This window comes from Vanessa cardui, chromosome 30 (assembly GCF_905220365.1).
Source record: "Vanessa cardui chromosome 30, ilVanCard2.1, whole genome shotgun sequence".
NCBI lineage: Eukaryota > Metazoa > Arthropoda > Insecta > Lepidoptera > Nymphalidae > Vanessa > Vanessa cardui.
In genome coordinates, this window is record NC_061152.1 from 1,118,204 (window position 1) to 1,142,508 (window position 24,305).

The window sequence follows — 24,305 nt, forward strand, 5'->3', positions numbered from 1 at the left end:
TTCAGAGTAATGTCAATATAATTAATTAAGAAACCAGTGGTTCCCATCCCGTCTAAGGTCTGACAGGATACCCCACAGATAAATTACCTAAAACTTAATATATTTCATATCCATGTATTACATATATATATTAAAATGTAAAGTAATTATCTACGTTTTGTTCCGTCGCAGTTAAAACAAACAGATATGATATCTTCAAGATAAGTTACATTATTGTATTATCAAAATTCAATCCTATTCCTTAAAACACAGCGTTCATTTCCCCTTAAATTTTTACCACGTATATAGATAATATATTTTGATAACGAAAGAGGTTTTTTATTGACATTTATATATAGGAAATAAAGATAAAATATAACTCGTATAATAGGCGCAGATTGACTCAAACAAAAATATCGATTTTTGTAATTTCGCGATATAGTACGACACAACTTAAGACGTAGCATCGGCAAAATTCGTAAAACCGATCACATCCGAATTAAATACGCTATCCCAAATTATCAATATTTATTTCTCACGTGAATATGATCTTAACACAAATGCAGTAACTTGTAATATCATACGACTTAATATATTCGTCAATTTGACACGTCGATTTACACGCACTCGCTGTCTCGGGTCGAACTGACGCGGGAATCTATAGCGACGAATAGCGTCGAATGGCGCGATAGGGAGCTGTTTCTATTGGTTATGTGAATCGGCAGTAATCGGTATTGTGTCGTACTATACGTTACTATTGGTATAGTAGCCACTTAACAGATATTCTTTACCGAATTTAGATATATAATCAATTCAAATAAACAACAAACTTGAAAATTGGCTGGTAGGTTTCATTAAAGGGGTCATTCCTTTACTACGTAAGACTATTGAAACTTTTGGCCCCCTTTCCGTATTAGGTATAAGAGAAAATGAGAATAGACCGACCCCCTCCCCCTGTACAAAATTTTTTACGTAAGAATTCAAAGGAAAAAATTAATATGTGTTTTGTTTATTTCAATTATAATTTCAAAGTAACAATATTTTTAAATGTTTATTTATAAATTCAAAGTTACTAAAAGCATATACCGACACGCGGTTTCCCGCTCTTTTTCCCTATTTTTCGTAAGTACTATCGAAACTCCTTTCCATCCCCTGTTAGAAAACATAAAACATAATCGACCCTTCGATCGTCTTATGTAATAAATGAATGGCCCTTAGGGGTTTTACGAAACTATCCCTAAGGGCGTAAAATTTGATTTGGGAGTTTTATTCAGAAAATTTTCGAGTGTAAGGTTTAGCTAGTGTTTAATATATTTGACAGAGCTAAAATATATAATAAAATATGATATATTAAAATTGTTATATAAATTGGATTCATTTAATTGTTATTATCAACTTATTTTTGAACTTGACTTACTTATCTCGGAAAGATAACCATAAGTGTTATTATCGCTATCAATGTAGTCCGAATTTGCACGAGTTTTATCAAGGACGGTAATGGCGTATTGCTTTGGGTCTTAATGAATAAATAAAACGTAATTATTACGCGTAATTTTCTTGGTGGTAGGGCTTTGTGCAAGGCCGTCTGGGTAGGTACCACTCACTCATCACTTATTCTACCGCGAAATAACAGTACTCAGAATTGTTGTGTTCCAGTTTGAAGGGTGCGTGAGCCAGTGTAACTACACAAGGGACATAACATTTTAGTTCCCAAGGTTGGTAGCACATTGACGATGTAAAGAATAGTCAATATTTCTTACAGCGTTATTGTCTATGGTGATGGTGACCACTTACAATCAGGTAACCCATATACTCGTCCGCCAACATTTATACTAAAAAAAAATTAAAATAATGACTGTCGCTTCTCAATTTGTTTTTGATAATGTTATGTATGTACGCAAAAAATAAATGATTTTCCCCAAAATTGTGACGTAAGTACATTCCATTAATACTAGGAACAAGAATAAACTTGTTACGCCTAGTATCCGATTACACAGGGTTAGTAACTCTTTTTTGGGGCAATGTATACGTTTTTACAACAGAATCCCAGAAAACGTTCAATAATATTCAATAATAAAATTCAAAAGAATCGTTAAAGAGCGTTTGTGTGCTAAAGGATATTACAGCACTAATGACTTTCTAGTTGACTGCACACCTTGGGAATGAGATGGTCGCCTCCAGGCTGTTTCAAATAACGAAAATATGTTTGTTATTGTATATTGTAACATGATATTAATAAAGAAAAAATTTAACAAAAAGAAAAACCGACTTTAAACAAAACACTATTTTAAAACAAATAAATATGCACTAAAGATTAATAAAAAATAATTGCGTATTCGAAATATTTTTAGAGGCCTCCTAAGTAAAATGTAATGAAAAATATTAGACGACTTAAAAGTCGATTTACGATTATATAACGTAGTTATAGTTATTATTATATTTGGAGCCGGTTTCAACAATAAAAACACTGAAAACAAAATAAATACAAACGAATTGATAACCTCCTCCTTTTTGAAGTCGGTTGAAAAAAATTTAGATCCCGCTGAGTTTCTTTCGCCGGTTCTTCTCAGGTCTGAGGTATTATATTCCGAACTGGTGGTAGATTTTTGACAATCAATAAGAAAGTATAATCACATTTATATTGAATAAAGATTATTGATTTTGACTGGAATACGGTCAATCAATGATATTCTAATAAACAGATATGTTATATCCATACTAAACAACAGAAAAAAGTGTGCCGCGCCGGGGACCGTTTATTTTACATTTCGTTACAAGTAGAAAGGATAGCTTGATAAAAACAATACGTAAAAGGGAGAACTAAATGTTTTAATTACGCAAAACGTATTACTACGTAATTATGATGTATTATAACATATTACTGGCACAATTATGATGAAAACGACTAAAGGCAAACGTCCCAATTAGGACGTTTTCTAGTCTTCACTTTTTGCGCGTTAATGACATATCTGTTTACTAGAACATCATTGCGTTCAATGCGGAACGAGGTCTTATATGTATGTGTATGCGTGCGGCTAAGAAAAACATTGTTGTCTCTGTCGTACGCCCGTAACGTCTATTTGATATGTTGTGGGAAAGAGATAAATATATTTATATGACGCCTATTGGAAACAGAATGCTGTGGTGTACCTAATTTACTATAGGATCTCTTTGGCCACGTACCTCACTAAAGAAATAAAATTCGATTAAATCATATCGAGTTTTAGTTTCTTAAAAGTTGTGGACCTTAATAAGCTCCGTACCGGTATTTTGATAAGTTCCATACGAGGTCTTAACCGCCCCAAACCACAGTTAAAAAATAAAAACAAATAATGCCCACTCCAGCCATGCAGATTAAGCTTTTTCCAATGTTACTTTTATTTTAATTTGTAGGGATTTTTTGCAAGTTTGTCCCTGTTGATGTTAATGTCATCTGATCAGACTTCAGGGGTGGAATGAAACGGTTTTTCAAGGAGCAGTGAACGCTCTTCCAGTTTCCAAGCTGTTACTGAAGAGTTTTCGATATAATTACTCAATATTATATTGGCCTAAGCTGGGGTTATAACATTTGGGGTAGAAAACCAAGATACATGTTCATAGATGCTCAAAATCTTTCTATAACAAAATTCGGTAGGCATTTTTAGCTTTACCGTTTGATAAATTCAAATCACTTGTAAATAATACATCGTCAAAGAAGGCATATTTGATGATAAAAAAGCGTACAGCTAATACTTGTTGCCTTCCAAGCAGGATATATTATATACTCATATAATTGTATTTAACCAACATGACTTTGTATTTTTAAATGTTAAAATAGTGTAATTACTGATTCTTCTCGGAATCTACATCAGTGGTAGCTTTACTTAATATAGTTGTTAAATGACGATTCAAAAGTACTTGTAAGAGTCTACTTATAAACCTTCGTCTAGGCCACATTCACACAAAGAGTGATCTCTAATCTTAATTTTACACGGTATGGTACATGCATATCAAGGCGTAGGCGCCATATTTGACTTATACCAAGATGGCGCCTTATCTGACAGTTAGATGTCACTTTGACAAGTATCCGAAACGTCAATGTTTTTTTAGATAGCTTTTATTTGTCAAGATTACTTCGCAAATGTCACGTGCCAAACGTCAATGTCAATCTAAATATTGAAATTATTCAGCCTGTCAGTTGTCAAACTCATAAAACGTCAACGTCACTGCTGATTGCTTGTCTGTGATTGTCAATATTACGGTATAAATTCTTTTTTAACCTAATAATATTAATACAATAATAAAAAAGATTAATTCAAAAGCTTATTCTTAATTTAAAGTTTTCTAATTTGTATTTGTATTTCAATGCTATGAATTATTTGTTCATTTTTTATTTTAATTGTATTTAAAAATAATTTTCTGGTCACCTATAATTGAAGAAGCACATAAGATATGCACATAGTGTGTAGCTTTTGTTGGTGACACATAAATGAACTCATAAACCAAGATGTCACCCTACCTTATCTCTTACTATTTATGCTAAAAAAGTACCAAAATAAACGTACCAGTTATCTATTCAATTCTTAGTTAAATGTCTTTTATTTGTGACAGGGCACAGATTATGTCGCCAATGTCACGTAGGATGAAGAAGGTACGAATGAGATCAATCGGTGCGGTTGAGATTACAAACTCAATTAAATTTTGAAGACCAGTATGGTTGTGGCAATTTCCTTGTTAGTATTTTACCTGAAACAACAAAAAAAAGGTTTAATAATAAGGTAAATTAAATAATTGTTAGTATTCTAATTCGATTCGAGATGGCCTAGTGGTTAGAACGCGGGCATCTTAACCGATGATTGCGGGTTCAAACCCAGGCAAGCACCGCTGTTTCTTGTGCTTAATTTGTCTTTCTAATTCATCTCGTGCTCAGCGGTGAAGGAAAACATCGTGAGGAAACCTGCATGTGACAAATTTCATAGAAATTCTGCCACATGTGCATTCCACCAACCCGCATTGGAACAGCGTGGTGAAATATGTTCCAAACCTTCTCCTCAAAGGGAGAGGAGGCCTTTAGCCCAGCAGTGGGAATTTACAGGCTATTGTTGTTGTTGTTGTAGTATTCTAAATTTCTTTTTTTTATGGTATAGGTTGGCGGACGAGCATATCTGCCACATGGTAAGTGGACACCATCACCCATAGACAATGACGCTGTAAGAAATATTAACTATTCCTTACATCGTCAATGTGTTACCAACCTTGGGATCTAAGATGTTATGTCCTTTGTGCCTGTAGTTACACAGGCTTACTCATCCTTCAAACCGGAACACAACAATACTGAGTACTATTATTTGGTGGTAGAATAAATGATGGGTGGGTGGTACCTACCCAGACGGACTTGCACAAAGCCTTACCACCAAGTACTATATAATGAAATATAACACTCGATTGGACGATTTACTACTTAATTTTATAATATATATTTACATAAAAAAGAACAAAATGGTCTAAACACAAACGTCAACAAACATTGAACATTTATAGGGCGCCATTATTTTAATCAGTATTCCAAAAACAAGGTTTCATATTTCTAACTTCAATAATGGCTTTTCTATATAAACTTTCAATCCCTATATCACCCCTCCAGGGATAGAAATTGCAAAACTCGTTACTTAGTAAGTGTCTACTCAATAAAACGATTCTACTCTCCAAATTTCATGACCTCAACTTTTATATATTACGTCCGAAGAGCTGAAGGTTCAAACTCAAGCAAGCACCTCTGAATATTCAAGTGCTTAATTTGTGTTCATAATTCATCACGTGCTCGGTGAAGTAAAACTTCGTGAGGAGACCTGTAGGTGTCTAATTTTTCATAAAAAATCTGCCACAGGTGTATTCCACTAACCCGCATTGGAACAGCGTGGTGTAATTTGTTCAAAACTCTCCTTAAAGAGAGAGGAGGCCTTAGCCCAGCAGTGGGAAATTTAAAGGCTGTTGTTGTTATGTGTTTGTTGTTGTTCGGTGTTGATAAATCAGTCAGTCAGGACATGTTATTTTATAAGTAATATGTAAGGACCCGTTCCTGCTTCTCACGGGTGCAATGATACTAAATATACTACAGAATGTCTTACAACGTTCACAGCTATTTGTCATTAGACAATACAAACCGCTATGTATCTGCGTTTTAAATCTGTGATATCTTCGAAAATATTCATTTAAATTACATGCTGTAAAGCCATATTGATCTATATTGAATCCACAATGTATTTGACGTACTACATTGAATAAGGATTGATGCTGTATTGTTTGAAATGGTTTCGAATATGAGCTACTAATTTCGTAGAATGTAACGTATAAAAATGGTTACACTGGGTTATCCCTAAGAGATAGACATATACTATTGTATAATGTTTTAAAGATCTTTTTAAGGCGTACTATATAGTTATACATTATTTTCTCATATCGTATTTAGTCAGCGTTTGTAATGTAAACGCAAAAAAATTGTTTATTTACGACATCTCATTAGAAACGTCTAAAATAATCAGTGTTTCTCTACTTTATGACGACCTCCGTGGTCGAGTGTGTACACTGGTTTCCATGGGTACGCCACTCCGAGGTCCCGGGTTCGTCCGGCCGAGTCGATGTAGATTGTAATTAGTTGTCTATGTCGTCTCGGGTCTGGGTGTTTGTGCCGTCGTTACTTCTGATTTTCCACAACACAAGTGCTTCAGCTACTCACATTGGGATCAGAGTAATGAACGTGATGTTGTCTCATTTTTTTTTATATTGTGCATGTATTATACATATAAAACGTCGTCTTCGAATCGCTCTATCTATTAAAAAAAACGCATCAAAATCCGTTGCGTAATTTCAAAGATCTAAGCATACATAGGGACAGACAGCGGTAAGCGACTTTGTTTTATACTGTGTAAAGAAATAGATATTCTGTATATCTATACAGAACAATTTTGTTTAATTTACGTTGTACGTCGTAGAGATACACTAATATTAGTATAATTATGTAGCAAGGACAAACCCAGTACAGTATCGACGGAGAAACAGGAAAAACTGACATTGTGATTTGTTATTTTACCGAGTATGACTCAACTCCTAATACGCATGCGTCGAGTATAATACCGCTAAATTAAGGAGTACAATAGCGCGTTAAATGACCTCGTAAACTGGTTCGCGTTAAAATATAGTTTTAGTACCATAGTATGTGACCATTTATTTACTACGTATGATTATTTTCTATAAAAATAAGAATATTATTTACTTGGTGGTAGTGCTTTGTGCAAGCCCGCCTAGGTACCACCCACTCATCAGTTATTCTACCGCCAAACAACAGTACTCAGTATTGTTGTGTTCCGGTTTGAAAAGTGAGTGAACCAGTGTAACTACAGGCACAAGGGACGTAACATCTTAGTTCCCAAGGTTGGTGGCGCATTGACGATGTAAGGAATAGTTACTATTCTTTACAGCGTCATTGTCTATGGGTGATGGTGACCACATACCATTGTGGCCAACCGCCAACTTTTTTGACCATTCGATTATATAGAAGAAAAAATAAGAATAGGCCTGATTAATTTGTCTTTGTAATTCATCACATGTTTGAAGGAAGTCACAGGAAACCTATATAGCCTCCTCCAATGGAAGTAGAAAAAAGGTAAACGTACTATAGATTAACGTTTTTCATGTGATTTAATAACTCTATAGTGTGCACTAGTAAGAGTTTACGATTAATATATCTATATATGTAATACAACACTATTGCACTTAACTACTTATGTACACTTTAATTTTACTTCCGAAACTTGATAACAGTTTCGTCGACGTTCAAACGCCAATCGCCAATCCACAGTGACGTCACAGACTAATCAAGCTCTCGACCAATGACGTCGCGTCGATTCGCTGTCAGATGTTGTTCATTTGGCTTTTCTAGAGGCACCTGATTTATCAGTGTAGTGCTGGCATGCGCGAAAGCTGTGCCGTGTACTGGACAGTATTTGGAAATTGTAGACTTTATAATGTATAATTCTAAAAAAAAAATAGCCTAAGTTACTCCTTATACAACAGCTATCTGCCAGTGAAAGTCTCGACAAAATCGCTTCAGCCGTTCCAGAGATTAGCCAAATAGACAGACAGAAAAAATGTTAGGTTTTCGCCCAGCAGTGGGTTTACAGGCTTAGCCCTTTGTACTAAAGATCGTGATGAAATGACGAAAAAGGGGTTACCTTTCTGGTTTAAGGGGTATCTTTTGGGGTCAGAATCGAACATTCGTTTTCAACATCACAAGGATCAAACTATTGCGCTTATGACCTTAAAAAATGACTTAAAACATTTCAAAATGCTCGATAGTTTGTCAAAACAATTTATTTGATCAAACATGTACATGCCATATATTACGTCATGCGTATTATAACATAGTATAAAACAAAGTCGCTTACCGCTGTCTGTCTGTGCCTGTAAATGCTTAGATCTTTTTTTAGAGGAAGTGTTTCAAGATTATGTTTATAATACATGCATAATATAGTAGAGAATCACTGATAATTTTAGAGGATGTTAATGTGATGTCGTAAATAAGAAATGTGTTAATGTTTTGCGCTTACATGGCTGAACCCTACGAGATAGATCAAAATAATGTACTACAGTATTGTCCATCTTGAATACGTCTACAAAAAAGACTATGATGGTATATGTCTATCTCTTAGGAATAACCCAAAATCACCATTTTTTACTTTTACTTTTTATGAGAAATGGCTTATTTTCAAAGCGATTTTAGGCAATACAGCATTAATCCTTATCCAATTAAGTACCTTAAATACATTATGCATTTAATATAGATCAATATCGCCCGTACAGCGTGTAATTTAAATTAATATTTTCGAAGATATTACCGATTTAAAAAGCAGCGTCATAGCGGTTGGTATTGTCTGATGACAAAAAAGCTATGACTTGCGTGTGTGCTGCAGATGGAGGATATTGCCCATAATCGCCACGCTGGGCAGGCGGGTTGGCGATCGCAGGGCGTAGCTTCTCGCACCGGTGACGCTGCTGCCCGTCACCGGCCTGTGGTATTTAGCTACGTCTATTTTGTTGATGGTTATACCGCCATCAGTCGGTCGCGAAAGCCTCCTTTGCCGGTCGGCAGGATGCAGCACGGGCAGGTAAGGTTGGCTTTGGACACTAAGGTGTAGTTTGCGCCCCCTTACATCCCACAGCTATGAACATTGTATATTTAGTATTATATATAAATACATTCTGTATTATATCTAGTATAATGAAAAGTATAAAAGAAAATAATGTACTACAGTATTGTACTCCTTAAAAGGTAAAAAAAGGCGCTCATCAGATATTCTATCAACCAGAAATACTCTATATCGTAAGTGAGTGATTGTGCCTGTAGTTATAACATGGGTAGGTTTACGTAGGTACGGGGTAGTACAAAGCTCTACCACCAAGTACTGACAATTAAATAGCTTATTTGTCTGTTAGTGTAAATATTTTTATATAATTATAAATTGAAGTAGAAATTTCATAGAAATTCTGCCACATGTGTATTCCACTAACCCCAATGGAAGAGCGTGGTGGAATATGTCCCTCCTCCTCCAAACCTCCTTAAAGAGAGGAGGCTTTAGCCCAGCACTGGGCAATTTACAGGCTGTTGTTGTTGTTGTAAATATTTCGTAAAAAAAGTATCCGTTAAAAGTCGGGTAGTGTAGCTTGTTATAAATATTGTTTACATAATAACAAGTTTTTGATTCATTTAATTAGCACTATTCAATAGTACTCTTTTAACGTATATAATAAATCATAAAAACTAACAAAACATAGGTAAAACATTTCTTAACTTATAAGATTTTATACACAAAATTTAAATTGATCAGACGAGGAAAGAAAAATTCTTATGTCCGTGTAGGAAAATTAAAATTACCGGCTTTTCTCTGATATAATATGCATGTATTATATATGTAAAGCTTCCTCTCGAATCGCTCTATCTATTGACGAAAACCGCATCAAAATGCGTCGCGTAGTTTAAAAGATCCAAGCGTTCAGGTCGGGAAGCGACTTTGTTTTACAATTCGTAGCTATATGAACCTATTAATTCTTTTTATACTTTGGTTTTTGAACTGTTTTTCTTTTATAAATATTACAAAGCCACCATTTCTTCATTGAAATTTTTTGAGTTTTTCCTTGTTTTGTGAGGAATTTTATCACTGCGCGATGCTTGATTTTTTTTCATCATTGTCGAAACAGTCATCATAGTTGTGTTTTCGCAATGATATCTTGAGTACTAATGGTGGTATTTAAATGAAATTTTGTATTTACACCCTCAAAAAGTGTCAGTAACTAATGAGATAATTAAATTACCCTTGTCATTAGTATATCACCTTGATACCGAGAATACAGTTAACGTCCCTCGTACATATATATGTGAAGGAATATATTTGTACGTCTTCTTAAGAAGTACAATACTGTAAATAATAAAATATGTTCAAAATCCTCACCTTAATGGGAGAGGAGGCCTTATTCCAGCAGTGGGAAATTTACAGGCTGTTACTTTACTTTTTACTTTTACGTATCTCTCAAATCATCTGCTATTTTGTAGAAATGAATTGCTGTCAAATTTCGACCAATGGTCGACCGCGTTATATAATACTATCACTTTTCGGCCAATAAGCGACGACTTATAATACCAAGAGTTAAATTGTATCAATCGTGATAATCGAAAGTTATAAATTGTCATTTTTTGTCACCATTGCACGCGGTCAAGATTTATACAGTAACTAGTTTTAGTTCACATTTGTTTATAAGCATTTAATATTATTAATTCTTATGTTAATGAAGTATACTTAACCTTTTTTAATAAACAGATAATTATTAAAAAATATTGACAATTTATCAATAACTTGCACATTTCTATAACAGCTTTTATTGGTGGTAGGGCTTTGTACAAGCCCGTCTGGGTAGGTACCACCCACTCATCAGTTATGCTACCGCCAAATAACAGTACTCAGTATTGTTGTGTTCCAGTTTGAAGGGTAAGTGAGCCAGTGTAACTACAGGCACAAGGGACGTAACATCTTAGTTCCCAAGGTTGGTGGCACATTGACGATGTAAGGAATAGTTAATATTTTTTACAGCGTCATTGTCTATGGGTGATGGTGACTAATTACCATCAGGTGGCCCATATGCTCGTCCGCCAACTTATAAAAAAAAAGCTTTACTCCTTTGTAGGGAATCCATTTTTGATTGCGGGTGTATCATAGGCGGCATTAAAAATGAATTCCTAATATATTCTAAGGGTTCAAACTTATTTTTAACCAAATTGTATCAACTGACAGATAGAGTTACATTCATATTTATAATATAAGTATAGATAAATTTTTTTATTTTTTAATAATAAAACGACCTTTTAATTCATAAATTAAATTACTATTTAACAAAAATTAAAGCAATGTATGATTTTTAATTTTTAATTAATTAAATTTATTAATAAATTATGTCAATACAGGTAAATAAATATTTTTTTATACTTTTAAATATTATTACACACCAGAATACAGATAATAAATGTTTCTCACGTAGTTCTCAACGATTCGTATAGATGGCGCTAATCGTGTCACAAAAATAAATATTGTTTTTGAAGTTTTCATTATCTTTTTATCGTTGAAGTAAAGATAGCTTGTTACTTGATAATACTTAAGTGCCTACTTGCCTCAATATGCTTAAAATAACTTAAATATGAAGTGATAGTGAGTTATGAAACTGGTTTTTCCATGTACCTCGTCGTATTTGTATAGAAGTGAGTCGATATAAGTAATAAAAATTTACTTAACATAAATAAAATAAACAATCAATGCTGAATATCATTAATATTTAAATAATTCCTTGTAAATTCTACGTCGAATATAATTAGTGATGATAATAATTATGCAACGTCCATTGATGAATTTGTGAATGGAAATAAAAAAAGTTTCGTTATAAGAAGGCAATGTATACGTTATAAGAAAAAAATATTCCAAATGTCAAATGTTAGACGGCCGTTTCCAATAAGTGTGTTACTGATTACATCATATTTATAAATACTCACAGATATTTAACGAAAAAATCCAATACACGATCACAACACTTCACTAAAAAAATCACTGTTAAATTTAATCAATCGAAAAAGTTTTTATATCAGTCTGTAAAGATTTTATTAAAAAAAAAAGCGAATACGCGCCAAAATGATAATGCGGGCAAATTGAAGAGAACGTATGTGATCAAGAAATTAACGAAATAGCTTGCGTATTTATTCGCGTCGGATTATAACAGTATCAGACGTGCTTACTGGATGTTGGACAAGGTACGACTAAGCTGCTCAATGTAAACAACGTGATCTAAATTATTGACAATTGATAAGAATGATAACACGGGCTCGTGAAAAATCACGATAATACAAACGTCAGACGTTTTTAAGTTACTTATTAATTTTTATTATCAAATCGCACAGAATTATAATATCAGAAAAATAAATACAATTTTATTTTATTCGCTAGACAAGTGTTGCCAGTTGTAAATCTTTTTATTTCCCTGTTTAATGTCAAATGTGTTGTAGGGTTATTTGAATATAGGGTAAATGTGTATAATGGTAATATTTGTTGAATTTATAGAATCTCGTTGACCTTCGACGCTACGGGAAGTGAGCCTTCGAACTGTGATTGTTTTATTGCTTAATGGTCTGTAATGGTAAGGAAATAGAGTTATTATGTTATGACAGCCATCTTTCCCTTTCGTTTTATATTATACACTGTATTATATAACGCTAGCTGCGTGTGTGTGTGTGTGTGTGTGTGTGTGTGTGTGTGTGTGTGTGTGTGTGTGTGTGTGTGTCTGTGTGTGTGTGTGTGTAATTATTTTTTAGTACGAAGTTTTTACTATGACTTATTAATTCTGTAGTGGGCAGCTTTTGTTATATTAAGTCCTTGGTGGGAGGCGCTGACGTTAGATGTGGTGGCAGAGTGGTGGCATGCGCGAGGGCTGCGCGCGGATATTTTTCGATTTTTTTTCGCACTTTATTATTATTAGTAGCCTACGTTACTCTTTATTATATCAAATATCTGCCAGTGAAAGTTTCGTTAAAATCGGTCAAGCCGTTCCAGAGATTAGTCGGAACAAACAGACAGGCATAAATTGTAAAAAATGTTACTTCGGTACATCTACCGTCTATACATACATACATATGCATCTATTAAAAGGCGGATATTTTATTATTACATATGGACAACAACAACAACAACAACAACAGCCTGTAAATTCCCACTGCTTTGCTAAAGGCCTCCTCTCCCTTTGAGAAGGTTTTGGAACATATTCCACCACGCTGTTCCAATGCGGGTTGGTGGAAATGTACATATGGACACTCCAATTTTATTATATGTGCGTATATATATAACAGGATAGCTCTGCTGGTTCGATAATTATCGCGTTCGTTCAAGAACACTTTCGAATTTAAAAAGAAATTTAGCGTCATAAGAAAAATGTACCAAAAAAAAAGTATGATAAATTTGTTTCGCGCGACATTTAAGTACTTTCACTTTGGTTGTATAGTATAAAACAAAGTCACTCAACGCTGTCTGTCCCTAAGTATGCTCAGATCTTTGAAATTACGCAACGGATTTTGATACGGTTTTTTGTAATAATATAGTCTAAGTCAAAAATCTTTATTCAAAATAGAAGTGTTTACACTTTCTTATTGATTGTCGAAAGTCTACCACCGGTTCGGAATTTCGGAATTCTTGTTATCTGAAACAGCCTGGAGGCGATCATCTCATTCCCAAGGTGTGCAGTCAACTAGAAAATCATTAGTGCTGTAATATCCTTTAGCACACAAACGCTCTTTAACGATTCTTTTGAATTTTATAATTGAATGTTGTTGAACGTTTTCTGGGATTCTGTTGTAAAAACGTATACATTGCCCCATAAAAGAGTTACTAACCCTGTGTAATCGGATACTAGGCATAACAAGTTTATTCTTGTTCCTAGTATTAATGTACGTCACAATTTTACGTCACAAAATAAATCGTCACACACAACAAATTCTGTAGTATATTTAGCATCAGTATTGCACCCGTGCGAAGTCGGAGCTGGTCGCTAGTTAAATATACTTTACTCGTCCTGGCTTTGAACGTATAGAACTATGATTTCAATTTTCTTTATCAAAAAGATATATATGTTAATTATAAATTCTTAGTAGAGCACAATATAGCTGACTTATTAGCGAATCGCGTGAAAAACATAATTCTGTAGTTTGTTTATATTTTTTCCTTCCATTGGAATAAATCAAGATCAAAGATTTATCATATCATATCAAATCAATTTTATTCAAGTAAACTTCACAATGAAGCGTTTTTGAAACGTCAACAATTAAATACTACCACCGTTTCGGAAAGCAGCTTCTAGCGAGAAGAAACGGCAAGAAACTCGCATAGTTGCTCTTTTCAAAAAAACAGATTTAGAATACTGTTTTTACTGTAATCAGTGTCCTATTATGGAACCCGAGCCTAATACAAGGCGTTTCATTCTAAAAAGTACTCTTTTATTGAATAATATGATTTATTTATTAATTTAGTCTTAATAATCTTTTTAAATAGAATAGAATATGCTGTACACAGCCTTCATTTTGGAGGTTATTAGCGCCAACTGTGCTGGAATACTAGAAACAGTGCACCCAATCTCTTTGATGGGCGTCACGGGATCCTTTGCGCATGCCACTGAAACGCCCTGAGATTGACCCGCCTATGCAAGCCTCCAATACCCTAGGGAGTGTATGGGGAATAAACCTCCTAATCCTATGTTTTCTATTCATCATTTCACAGTATAAAACAAAGTCGCTTACCGCTGTTTGTCCCTTTGTCCGTATTACTTGATACAATATTTTGTAGACGATAAAAAAAAGCGTGGAATTAATACCTGTTGACTTCCAAGCAGGATATATTAATTTAAATAATTGTATTAACTAACATGACTTTGTATTTTTTAAATGTTGAAAAAGAGTAACTACTGATTTTCTTGCCGGTTCTTCTCGTTAGAATCTACTTTCCGAACCGGTGGCTTCACTTAATTGTTAAATGACGATTCAAAAGTGCTTTTAAAAGCCCACTTGAATAAAGTTTATTTTGATTGTGTGTGCTTAGATCTTTGAAATTACGCAACGGATTTGGATGTGGTTTTTTTGTAATAGATTTTTTTGTTTATAATACTTGGACAATATAGTAAAGAAATAAGATAAATCTGTAGTTTATTTAGTATTTGCAAACGTGCGAAGTCAGGGCGGTTCGCTAATAATGTTTATATGAAAAAAATGTATTTAAAGCCAGCTGGATCACGACTTCCAATAAGAGGACGATTGCAGCGAAGATCTGCTGATGTTTAGTCAGTGGCGGATTTACAAATTTGCCTCTAGTAGGCTATTCAATTTTTGCCGCCCCTGACTAATCACTGTTACTGTTAGTTTAGTTCACAACCATATTAATTACATTTATTTTGAAATTGCAATATTTATGATTTGTGTTCTATCGTCCTCATCACATCGGTTTATTCACGTTATAAGTATGATTATATTATCTAATTATTTTTTTGTTCCATTTGCTGTCGAAACGCTGGCAACAGGCTGTTTACTTTACTTTACTGTAAATTTCCCACTGCTGGGATAACAACTCCTCTTCCATTAAGGACAGGGTTTGGAATATTTTCCACCACGCTGTTCCAATGCGGGTTGGTGGAATGCACATGTGGCAGAATTTCAATGAAATTAGACAAATTCCAATTTCCTCATGATTTTTTAGACCTTTATCGCCGAGCACGAGATGAATTATAGACACAAATTAAGCACATATGTATAGTGGCGCTTGTATGAGTTTGAACCTGAAATCATCAGTTAAGATGCACGCGTTCTAACCACGTAGCAATTAGTGGAAGAGGAGGCCTTAGCCCAGCAGTGGGAGATTTACAGACTGTTACTTACTACTTCACATTTTTGTCTGTCTGTTTGTTTGTCCCGGCTAATCTCTGGAACGGCTGGACCGATTTTGACGGGACTTTAACTGGCAAATAACTGATATAATAAGCAACTTAGGCTACAATAATATTTTTTTGTGTTAAATTCAAACGCGTTCAAGGTCGCGGGCACAGCTAGTGTATAATAAGATTTATTTATTAATTTAGTCTTAATTAATTCATAATCCAGCTCCTGTCTGCCGTCTTGCGTAAATCAAGGCAGGAGCTGGATGCGAGTAGCTGAAGAAAGACCACAGTTTCGTGCATTTGGAGAGACATATGTCCAGCATTGGACAAACATAGGCTTCTCCCGCTGCTTCTGCTGCTTCTGCTGCTTCTGCTGCTTCTGCTGCTGATGATGGTGATGATGATGATGATGATGATGATGATGATGATGATGATGAATTTATAATAATACGCAAACAAACGTACATCGTCACTTCAGGTTTCGAAAGCAATCCCGTAGCGCCCACTGAAAAGGCGGAGGGTACCGCTGGTTTTTTAGTCATAATTCCGGTGTACCCGAGCGCACTCCGGCATTCAGACCATTGGAGAGTCCCACATACCCTCACTTCCATCACGTGCGGCGCGTAATACGTTTATCCAGAGAGAAACAAAGAACGTAAACACTTTCAACTTTAATAAATAGCTCCATAATAATATAATAGATAGTTTTATAATAGCTCGGGTACGGTGGAGTAACGTTTTACGCAAGACGGCTGGCAGAGGCTGGATGCGAGCCCAAGAACGATCACAGTGGCGTGAAATTGGAGAGGCCTATGTCCAGCAGTGGACGAACATTGGTTGATTGATTGAAATAGTTCCAATTTTTTCATGCAAATCTGACTTTTCCAATACACCGACTTTTATCTGCCTGCTAGGTTGCATAGATAATAATCAATACAAGTCTGTGCCAAGTCTATATCTGATAACATGATAGGGTAGGTTCACACGATACATGAAATATGAAAGGTTAGTTTGTATGTCTGTGTGTTATTTCGATCAAAATCATTGATCAGTTGATTAAAATTTTACTGAAAAATTAGTGAATAAATGAGTGAAATGGCAAAAATATTCTATTATTTTGCTAGCGACACTGCTTCACCCCAACTTTTTACCTTTAAAGATGAAGTTCTTGGTACTCCAACACTCCCTTCTCTAACTGATGGTTCTATTATACATAAAACATATATATATGTCAACGGGATACTAAGTATTTAAGAGAAACACGTGTTCAAATGATTATTGTAATGATTGAAAACTGTTTGATTATTAAATTAATAATATTCAGTGAATTCGGAGATTTTAGCGTCCGTAAATAGGTGTTGTATTGATTGAATAGTCTACCTACCCATTTTGTGTCAGTACACCATCCGCAGAGGTAATCTTCCGGACAGACTGAGGCGACCTATGCACGTCCTGAACGACGAAGACAATAGCTTTACTATCGCAAACGAGCCATTCGTAGGGAAAACCAAACCACACACCTCACACTCACAGCGTGTCCGCCGGCGGCAACGCGGACCCAGACTAGTGACGTCACGGAGGCGGCCGTGACGTCAGTAAGCTCATTCAGTGCGTAGAATCACACTCCACCGACTTCGTTTTGAGCCGAGCCGCGATCTCATAGGAGACAACCTCAGGACGAACTTTAAATCCGAGTCCCGCGCTCAACCTCAGGGCTGAGGACTAGTTCTCGCCTGAGCGTCCGGTGACACTGTAAAGGCCAGTAGGGCCAACAGCAATACATCATACAGAAAAAAAGCAACAGTATCGACAGTCTTGTTCGAACCCTCGGAGCGATCGGATCTCCTCAGTTTGGAATAAACCAGAGAAGAATATTTACTTATTTTAATTTCATAACCCTGAGGATGGATAGGGATCCAAACACTGACATTTTTGACGTCAGCAATGACGTCATGCTTTTTAAAAACGAACTGGGATAAGCTACTCCTTCATATGTATAGTCGGGACAGACAGTCGGTAGGCTTTTTTACTCAGGCTCTAAGTCTTTTAGGGTATGTGTGTGTGTATTACTTAGACACTGTAGTCCGAAATCAAATAAAGCGAACTGAATTAAACAATAAGTTGCTTTAAAAATTAGTTCATATTAATAATTCCTGCAAACTAATTATACATTGTTTCTTTGTCAGTAGTTAGTAAGTGAAGAAAAAAAAAACAAAAGAAGATCACAGAACATTCGATTTGACATATTACTTTTTCTTTTTAAATATCGTAAAAGGAGGTTTAATATATGAAAAAATAATGTTAATTAAAATTAAATAAATTTATACGTTTATATAATATAGATACAATAAAAATAAAAATCGCACTAATCGTAAAAATCGACGAGGAATGAGGAACATATTGTGAGGAAGGTCTTGATGAAGACGTGGTGGATGGATATACAGGTAGAGGACGACCAAGGAAACGATGGATGGATTGTGTCAAAGACGATATGGTCAGAAAGAGTGTTACTTGTGAGATGACGTCTGACAGAGAAGTATGGAAGGAGACATGCTGCGCCGACCCCAAATAGTCTATTTGATTTTATATTATTCAGTAGAGGTAAAGGAACCCAGTAAAACTTGTGTTTTTTTTATTTCTAGTAGGTACATATTTGCCGAAAAATATCATATTAAAAATTCCATATGTAAATAGCGCGCGAAAACGCTACTTGGACAATACGCCATATTGTAAAGGGGTCGGTGACGTCACTTTGGTGTATATGTATTAATACATGTATGCTACTATATAGTAGGCAATCAAGGTAAACAAGCAAGTGACTTCATCATAAGCCCGGCCAATCAGGAGGGTTTTGTGACACGTGACAAACGTTTAAAAAAATGCATTTTTAGTTATTAATTGTTGAATAAACTAAGTATTATTTTCAAGTTTCGTTAATAAACAACCATGTTTAAACTCATAATATACACTGATTACAGTAATTGACAATTTATTTTTCGCATTGTCAAATAGCCTATTGAGATAAAGGCAGGAGGATCATAATGATTGTAAATCTGTTCAGACATCTGTACGAAACTCTCCGCCAAGTCTGTGTCGTGTGAACGCACCATAAGTATTGCACAACATGGCGGATTTATTATCATTTCGCATAAAATACCTGATTCTGAGTTTTGTTATCATTTTTCCTGCTTCGATTGGAATATTTTATCTATATCTTATCTCATTACATCAACCCACTTAGATTATTTTTTGATATTTAAGGATATGTAAGAATATGTATATTTCAATTGTTTTTAAACATATGTAATTTCAGTAGTTCGGGATGGCTAAAATAATATTATCGTTTTACAATGATGCTTCGATCTCTCTATCTTTTGTTTTTTAATGACTGCTCAACCATATTTAAAATAAGAAATAGTGTTACATGCCAGCATTAAATGCTATGCCGTATAAAATAATATTAATTACAGTTTTACAAATTATAGATCAATTAATTACAGTAATAATTGTATATAATAAAGTAAATTCAATAGCCCCTGCTATATTAATAATATGCAATAGTAATGTGATATAAATTATGATATAGAATCGAATGTCATAACACCGTATTGAAGGCTAAGGTTACTCTCCTAACACATATTAGAAAATGCTCAAGTGTTATAAAATCAAAAATCAAAATCAAAATATACTTTATTCAAGTGGGCTTTTACAAGCACTTTTGAATCATCATTTAACAATTAAGTGTAGCTACCACCGGTTCGGAAAGTAGATTCTACCGAGAAGAACCGGCAAGAAACTCAGTAGTTACTCTTTTTCAACATTTCAAAAAATACAGTCATGTTAGTTAATACCGTTATTTAAATTAATATATCCTGCCTGGAAGTCAACAGGTATTAATTCCACGCTTTTTTATCATCTACAAAATCTTGTATCGAATGCTACGCCTTTTTCACCAATGTATTTTTTATAAATGATTTGAATTTACGAGACGTTAAAGTTAAAAATGTCTGCGGATTTTATTATAGATACCTTGCCCCAAGAAAGATTTATTAACTTTGCGGAGTCGGAAACTTGGCGTTATAAGCTTATCCTTATTTCTAGCTAGCTAGCTAGCTTCTATATGTGCTAGCATCGCCTAGCGTCTCATGCGGGTAGCTTATTATTATAAATTATCAGCATTTCTTAACTATATAGTTCATGTATTATATACAAAAACCGGCCAAGAGCGTGTTGGACACGCGCATGAAAGGGTGCTGTAGCCATAAGATGGGCCGACCGCTTCACACAAATAGTTTGTAGGTAGTTATTTCCATACATTACCATTTAGTTAGGGCAATAGGCCATTTGACTGGTTTTTATAATCCATTTTATATTATTTATTAGAAGTTAAGGAACCCAGTAAAAGTTGTGTTTTTTTATTTCTAGAACATATTTCCCTAAAAATGTCATATTAAAAAGTCCATATTTAACTAGTGCGCAAAAACGCTACTTGGACAATATGGCGCTCCAATGGGTCGGTGACGTGACTTTTCTGTATTTTAATCTGTGGTAAATATAGTAGAAAAGCAAAGTTTACAAGAAAATGACTTCATCATAAGCCCGGCCAATCAGGAGCGTTTTGTGTTACGTGACAAACGTTTGAAAAAATGCATTTTTACTTATTGATTTTTGAAAAAATTAAGTATCATTTTCAAGTTTCGTTAGTAAACAACCATTTTTAAACTCATAATATACACTGATTACAATAATTCACAATTTATTTTTCGCATTGCCAAATAGCCTATTGCTCGTTATAAGTTGGTCGAGTTGTATAAAAATAACTATGTATGATACAGAGTCCGCTATAGTTTGCGTTGAAAGTACTTACTTGGAGGTATACAGCACATTTTTTTTTCAGAATTATTGTAACAGTATTTCAAAAGTTAAGGGGGGGGGACGCTCTAATTTTTGCTTTGGATTAGTATATCTCAAGACTGGGGGGTTTGATCCACATGATTTCAAGGTAATTTTTGTTGTATTTAAAGATACCTTTTTAACGATGGGATAAGTCGATTTTTTTTCGAATTAACTTTTCGCAGTATGGGGGGGGGGCGTTTATTTTTCGATAATTTTAAAAAGCAATTTTTGGATTATCAGTATACATCTCTCCACCAATTTTCGTGGCAATCGATGCAGAAACGGCGGAACACGAGCCAGGACAGACAGACGGACAGATATGACGAAACTATGTGGGTTCCTAGTAGACTACGGAACCCTAAAAACCTTCCCCATGAATCACTATCTATTAGAAAAATCGCATCAAAATCCGTTATAGACCGGGAGATGATAATGACAAAATATTTGGTCATTTGTACCAGTATGGCGGTTCTTCAGGGGTCTAATTACGTAAAGGCAAAAAGGAAAATGATGGTCGTAGCGCTCGCACCCACGGCCCACTCGCGTGGGCTTTAATCGAACGCGTCGAAAAAATAACGAGTGTCGAACGATTTGGTCCACAAAAATGCTTGTATTTTCAGATAGTCGACAAAAAAAGAAGTAGGCGGTAGCGTAATGCCATACTTCTCGGGTGTGGCTTACAGCCCGCCATACCGACGCGAATACATTAATTTTAATAAAACAATTCAACCATTTGTACCAGGCTAATTTGTGCACGGCTAATCATCGTCGATTAGCCATTCACGAAAATCACCTTGCCATACTTTTCCGAGAGTTCCCAATGGCCGCCATACTACTGCAAAGGAGTATAATTTTTCTTTTTCGCCAAACGATTTGTACCAGTATTGCATTTCACGGTCTATTACGTAATTATACATCTATCATATAAGTGTTGAATAACGATAGTCCACTATCGATATTTAAGGTTTTATCGATAGTATCGATACTATCGATCAAAACGATACTATCGATATACTGAATAGTTTTCGAAATCAAACTGTATACTGTGTAATGATGATAATGATATTTTGTGAGTACGAGTTTAATAAACCACAAAAAACCGCCCACTAATTTATACCACTCTATACTAATCTTTGGTAATAACAATTTAGTAAATAGCAATCAAGAAACCTCTTTAATTCTGCACATTTATGGAGCTCTTCAGAATGAGACCATAACCGATTTACGAACAGTTATCGTCCCATAGGCAATGAGACGAAAATCTTACGCTACTAACATATAACGTAAAGTAAAGTAGCAGCCTGTAAATTTCCCACTGCTGCGATAAGGCCTCCTCTACCATTAATGGGTTTGGAACATATCCCACCACTTCCAATGCGGGTCGGTGGAATGCACATGTGACAGAATTTCGATGAAATTAGACACATGCAGGTTTCCTCACGCTGTTTTCCCTCACAAAGCACGAGATGAATTATAAACACAAATTAAGCACATATATATATAGTGGTGCTTGCCTAGGTTTGAACCCGCAATCATCGATTAAGATGCACGCGTTCTAACCACTGGGCCATCTCTTATATATATATAAGATTCGTAAACAAGCGATTACATAATATTACTATGAGTTGTAAATGATGACGACGCTTAAAAATGTAATGTCATGGTCAAACGAAGTCGTCACACAAAAACGTACATTATTTAAAGACATATCCCATACATACATATAATCATAATACACACAGCTTACACTTTGGAAATGCAAATGAAGTAAGAAGGCTGGTTTTAGTAGCTGGTTCAAGTACCACTGAATATTCATGTGCTTAATTTGTGTTTATAATTCATCTCGTGCGCGATGGAAAACATCGCGAGGAAACCTACATGTGCCTAATTTCATAGTCTAGCCACATGCGTATTCCACCAAACCGCATTCAAACAGCGTGGTAGAATATATTTCAAACCTTCCCAAAGGGAGAAGAGGCCTTTAGCCCAACAGTGGGAAAATTTACAGGCAGTTTTTGTTGTTTGTTTTTTTTGACGCGTTATGACACATGACTAAAATGACATAAAATGGCTTGCTAAACCGCCAATTAGTAATTATAACGACCTCCATGGTCGAGTAGTGTGGACACCGGTTTTCATGGGTACGCCATTTCGAGGTCCCAGGTTCGATTCCCGGCCGAGTCGATGTAGATTATCATTAGTTGTCTACGTCGTCTCGGGTCTGGGTGTTTGTGCCGTCGTTACTTCTGATCTTCCACAACACGAGTGCTTTAGCTCACATTGGGATCAGAGTAATGTATGTGATGTTGTCCAATATTTATTTATAGTTAGGTGGCAGATCTCTCAAAATAGACAACTTCACACCTAATCTTATTTTATAATGTTTATTTCATTACTTATTAACTCCTAAAATTTTATCAGTATTTCTTCACTATATTGTTCATGTATTATATACAAAAACCTTCCTCTCGAATCACTCTATCTATTAAAAAAAAACCGCATCAAAATCCGTTGCGTAATTTCAAAGATCTAAGCATACATAGATACAGACAGCGTTGAGCGACTTTGTTTTATATTATGTAATGATTTCCCCAAGATCCAGTTGTAGAATCGTATATATTGCCCCACAGAAGTAACAGGTTCGTTTCTGCGACGCAATTTAAAGATACTAGCTGTACCCGCGACCTTGTACGCGTTTGAATTTACTGAAAAAAATATATTAATATATAGTAGCCTGTGTTACTCCCTATTATATCACTTATCTGCCAGTGAAAGTCCCGTCAAAATCGGTCCATCCGTTCCAGAGATTAGCCGGAGAAAACAGACAGACAGACAAAAATTGTAAAAAGTGTTATTTTGGTATACGAACCGTGTATACACACATATGCATTGAGTAAAAAAGGGCTATTTTAATATTACAAACAGACACTCCAATTTTATAATATGTATGTATGACATCATACATCATAACCAATCAGAGTAAAGGATTGTCATTGTTCGACATCTTGGCGTTTGGCGGAAATGACGTAATGATTATGAAGTCTGTGGAAAAAAATTAACAATACAAATGTCGGAATAAATCCAGGTAGTATAAGTAATAGCCAGCCGAGATGGCCTTGTGGTTAGAACGCGTGCATCTAAAACGATGATTGCGGGTTCAAACCACCAAGCACCACTATATATATGTACTTAATTTATGTTTATAATTCATCTCGTGCTCGGTGAAGGAAAACATCGTGAGGAAACCTGCATGTGTCTAATTTCATCGAAATGCCACATGTGCTTTCCACCCACCCGGATTGGAACAGCGCGGTGGAATATGTTCCAAACCCTCTCCTTAATGGAAGAGGCCTTATCTCAACAGTGGGAAATGTACAGGCTGTTACTTTACTTTACTTTATAAGTAATAATAATATTATTAGGTGGAGTCAATAAATACACATATAATG

General features: G+C 35.1%; 1 protein-coding gene across 1 annotated transcript in view; it reads right to left on the minus strand.

Moving 5' to 3' along the window:
• The window catches only part of LOC124542178 (segmentation protein cap'n'collar-like), a 142,094-nt gene extending 129,769 nt beyond the window's left edge, over positions 1-12,325 (minus strand). The window contains exons 1-2 of the mRNA XM_047120118.1: positions 12,050-12,325; positions 4,524-4,704 (exon numbers count right to left, since the gene is read on the minus strand). The gene's annotated coding sequence lies outside the window, so the exon portion shown is untranslated. The remainder of the gene's footprint in view (positions 1-4,523; positions 4,705-12,049) is intronic.
• Positions 12,326-24,305: the final 11,980 nt, after the last annotated feature.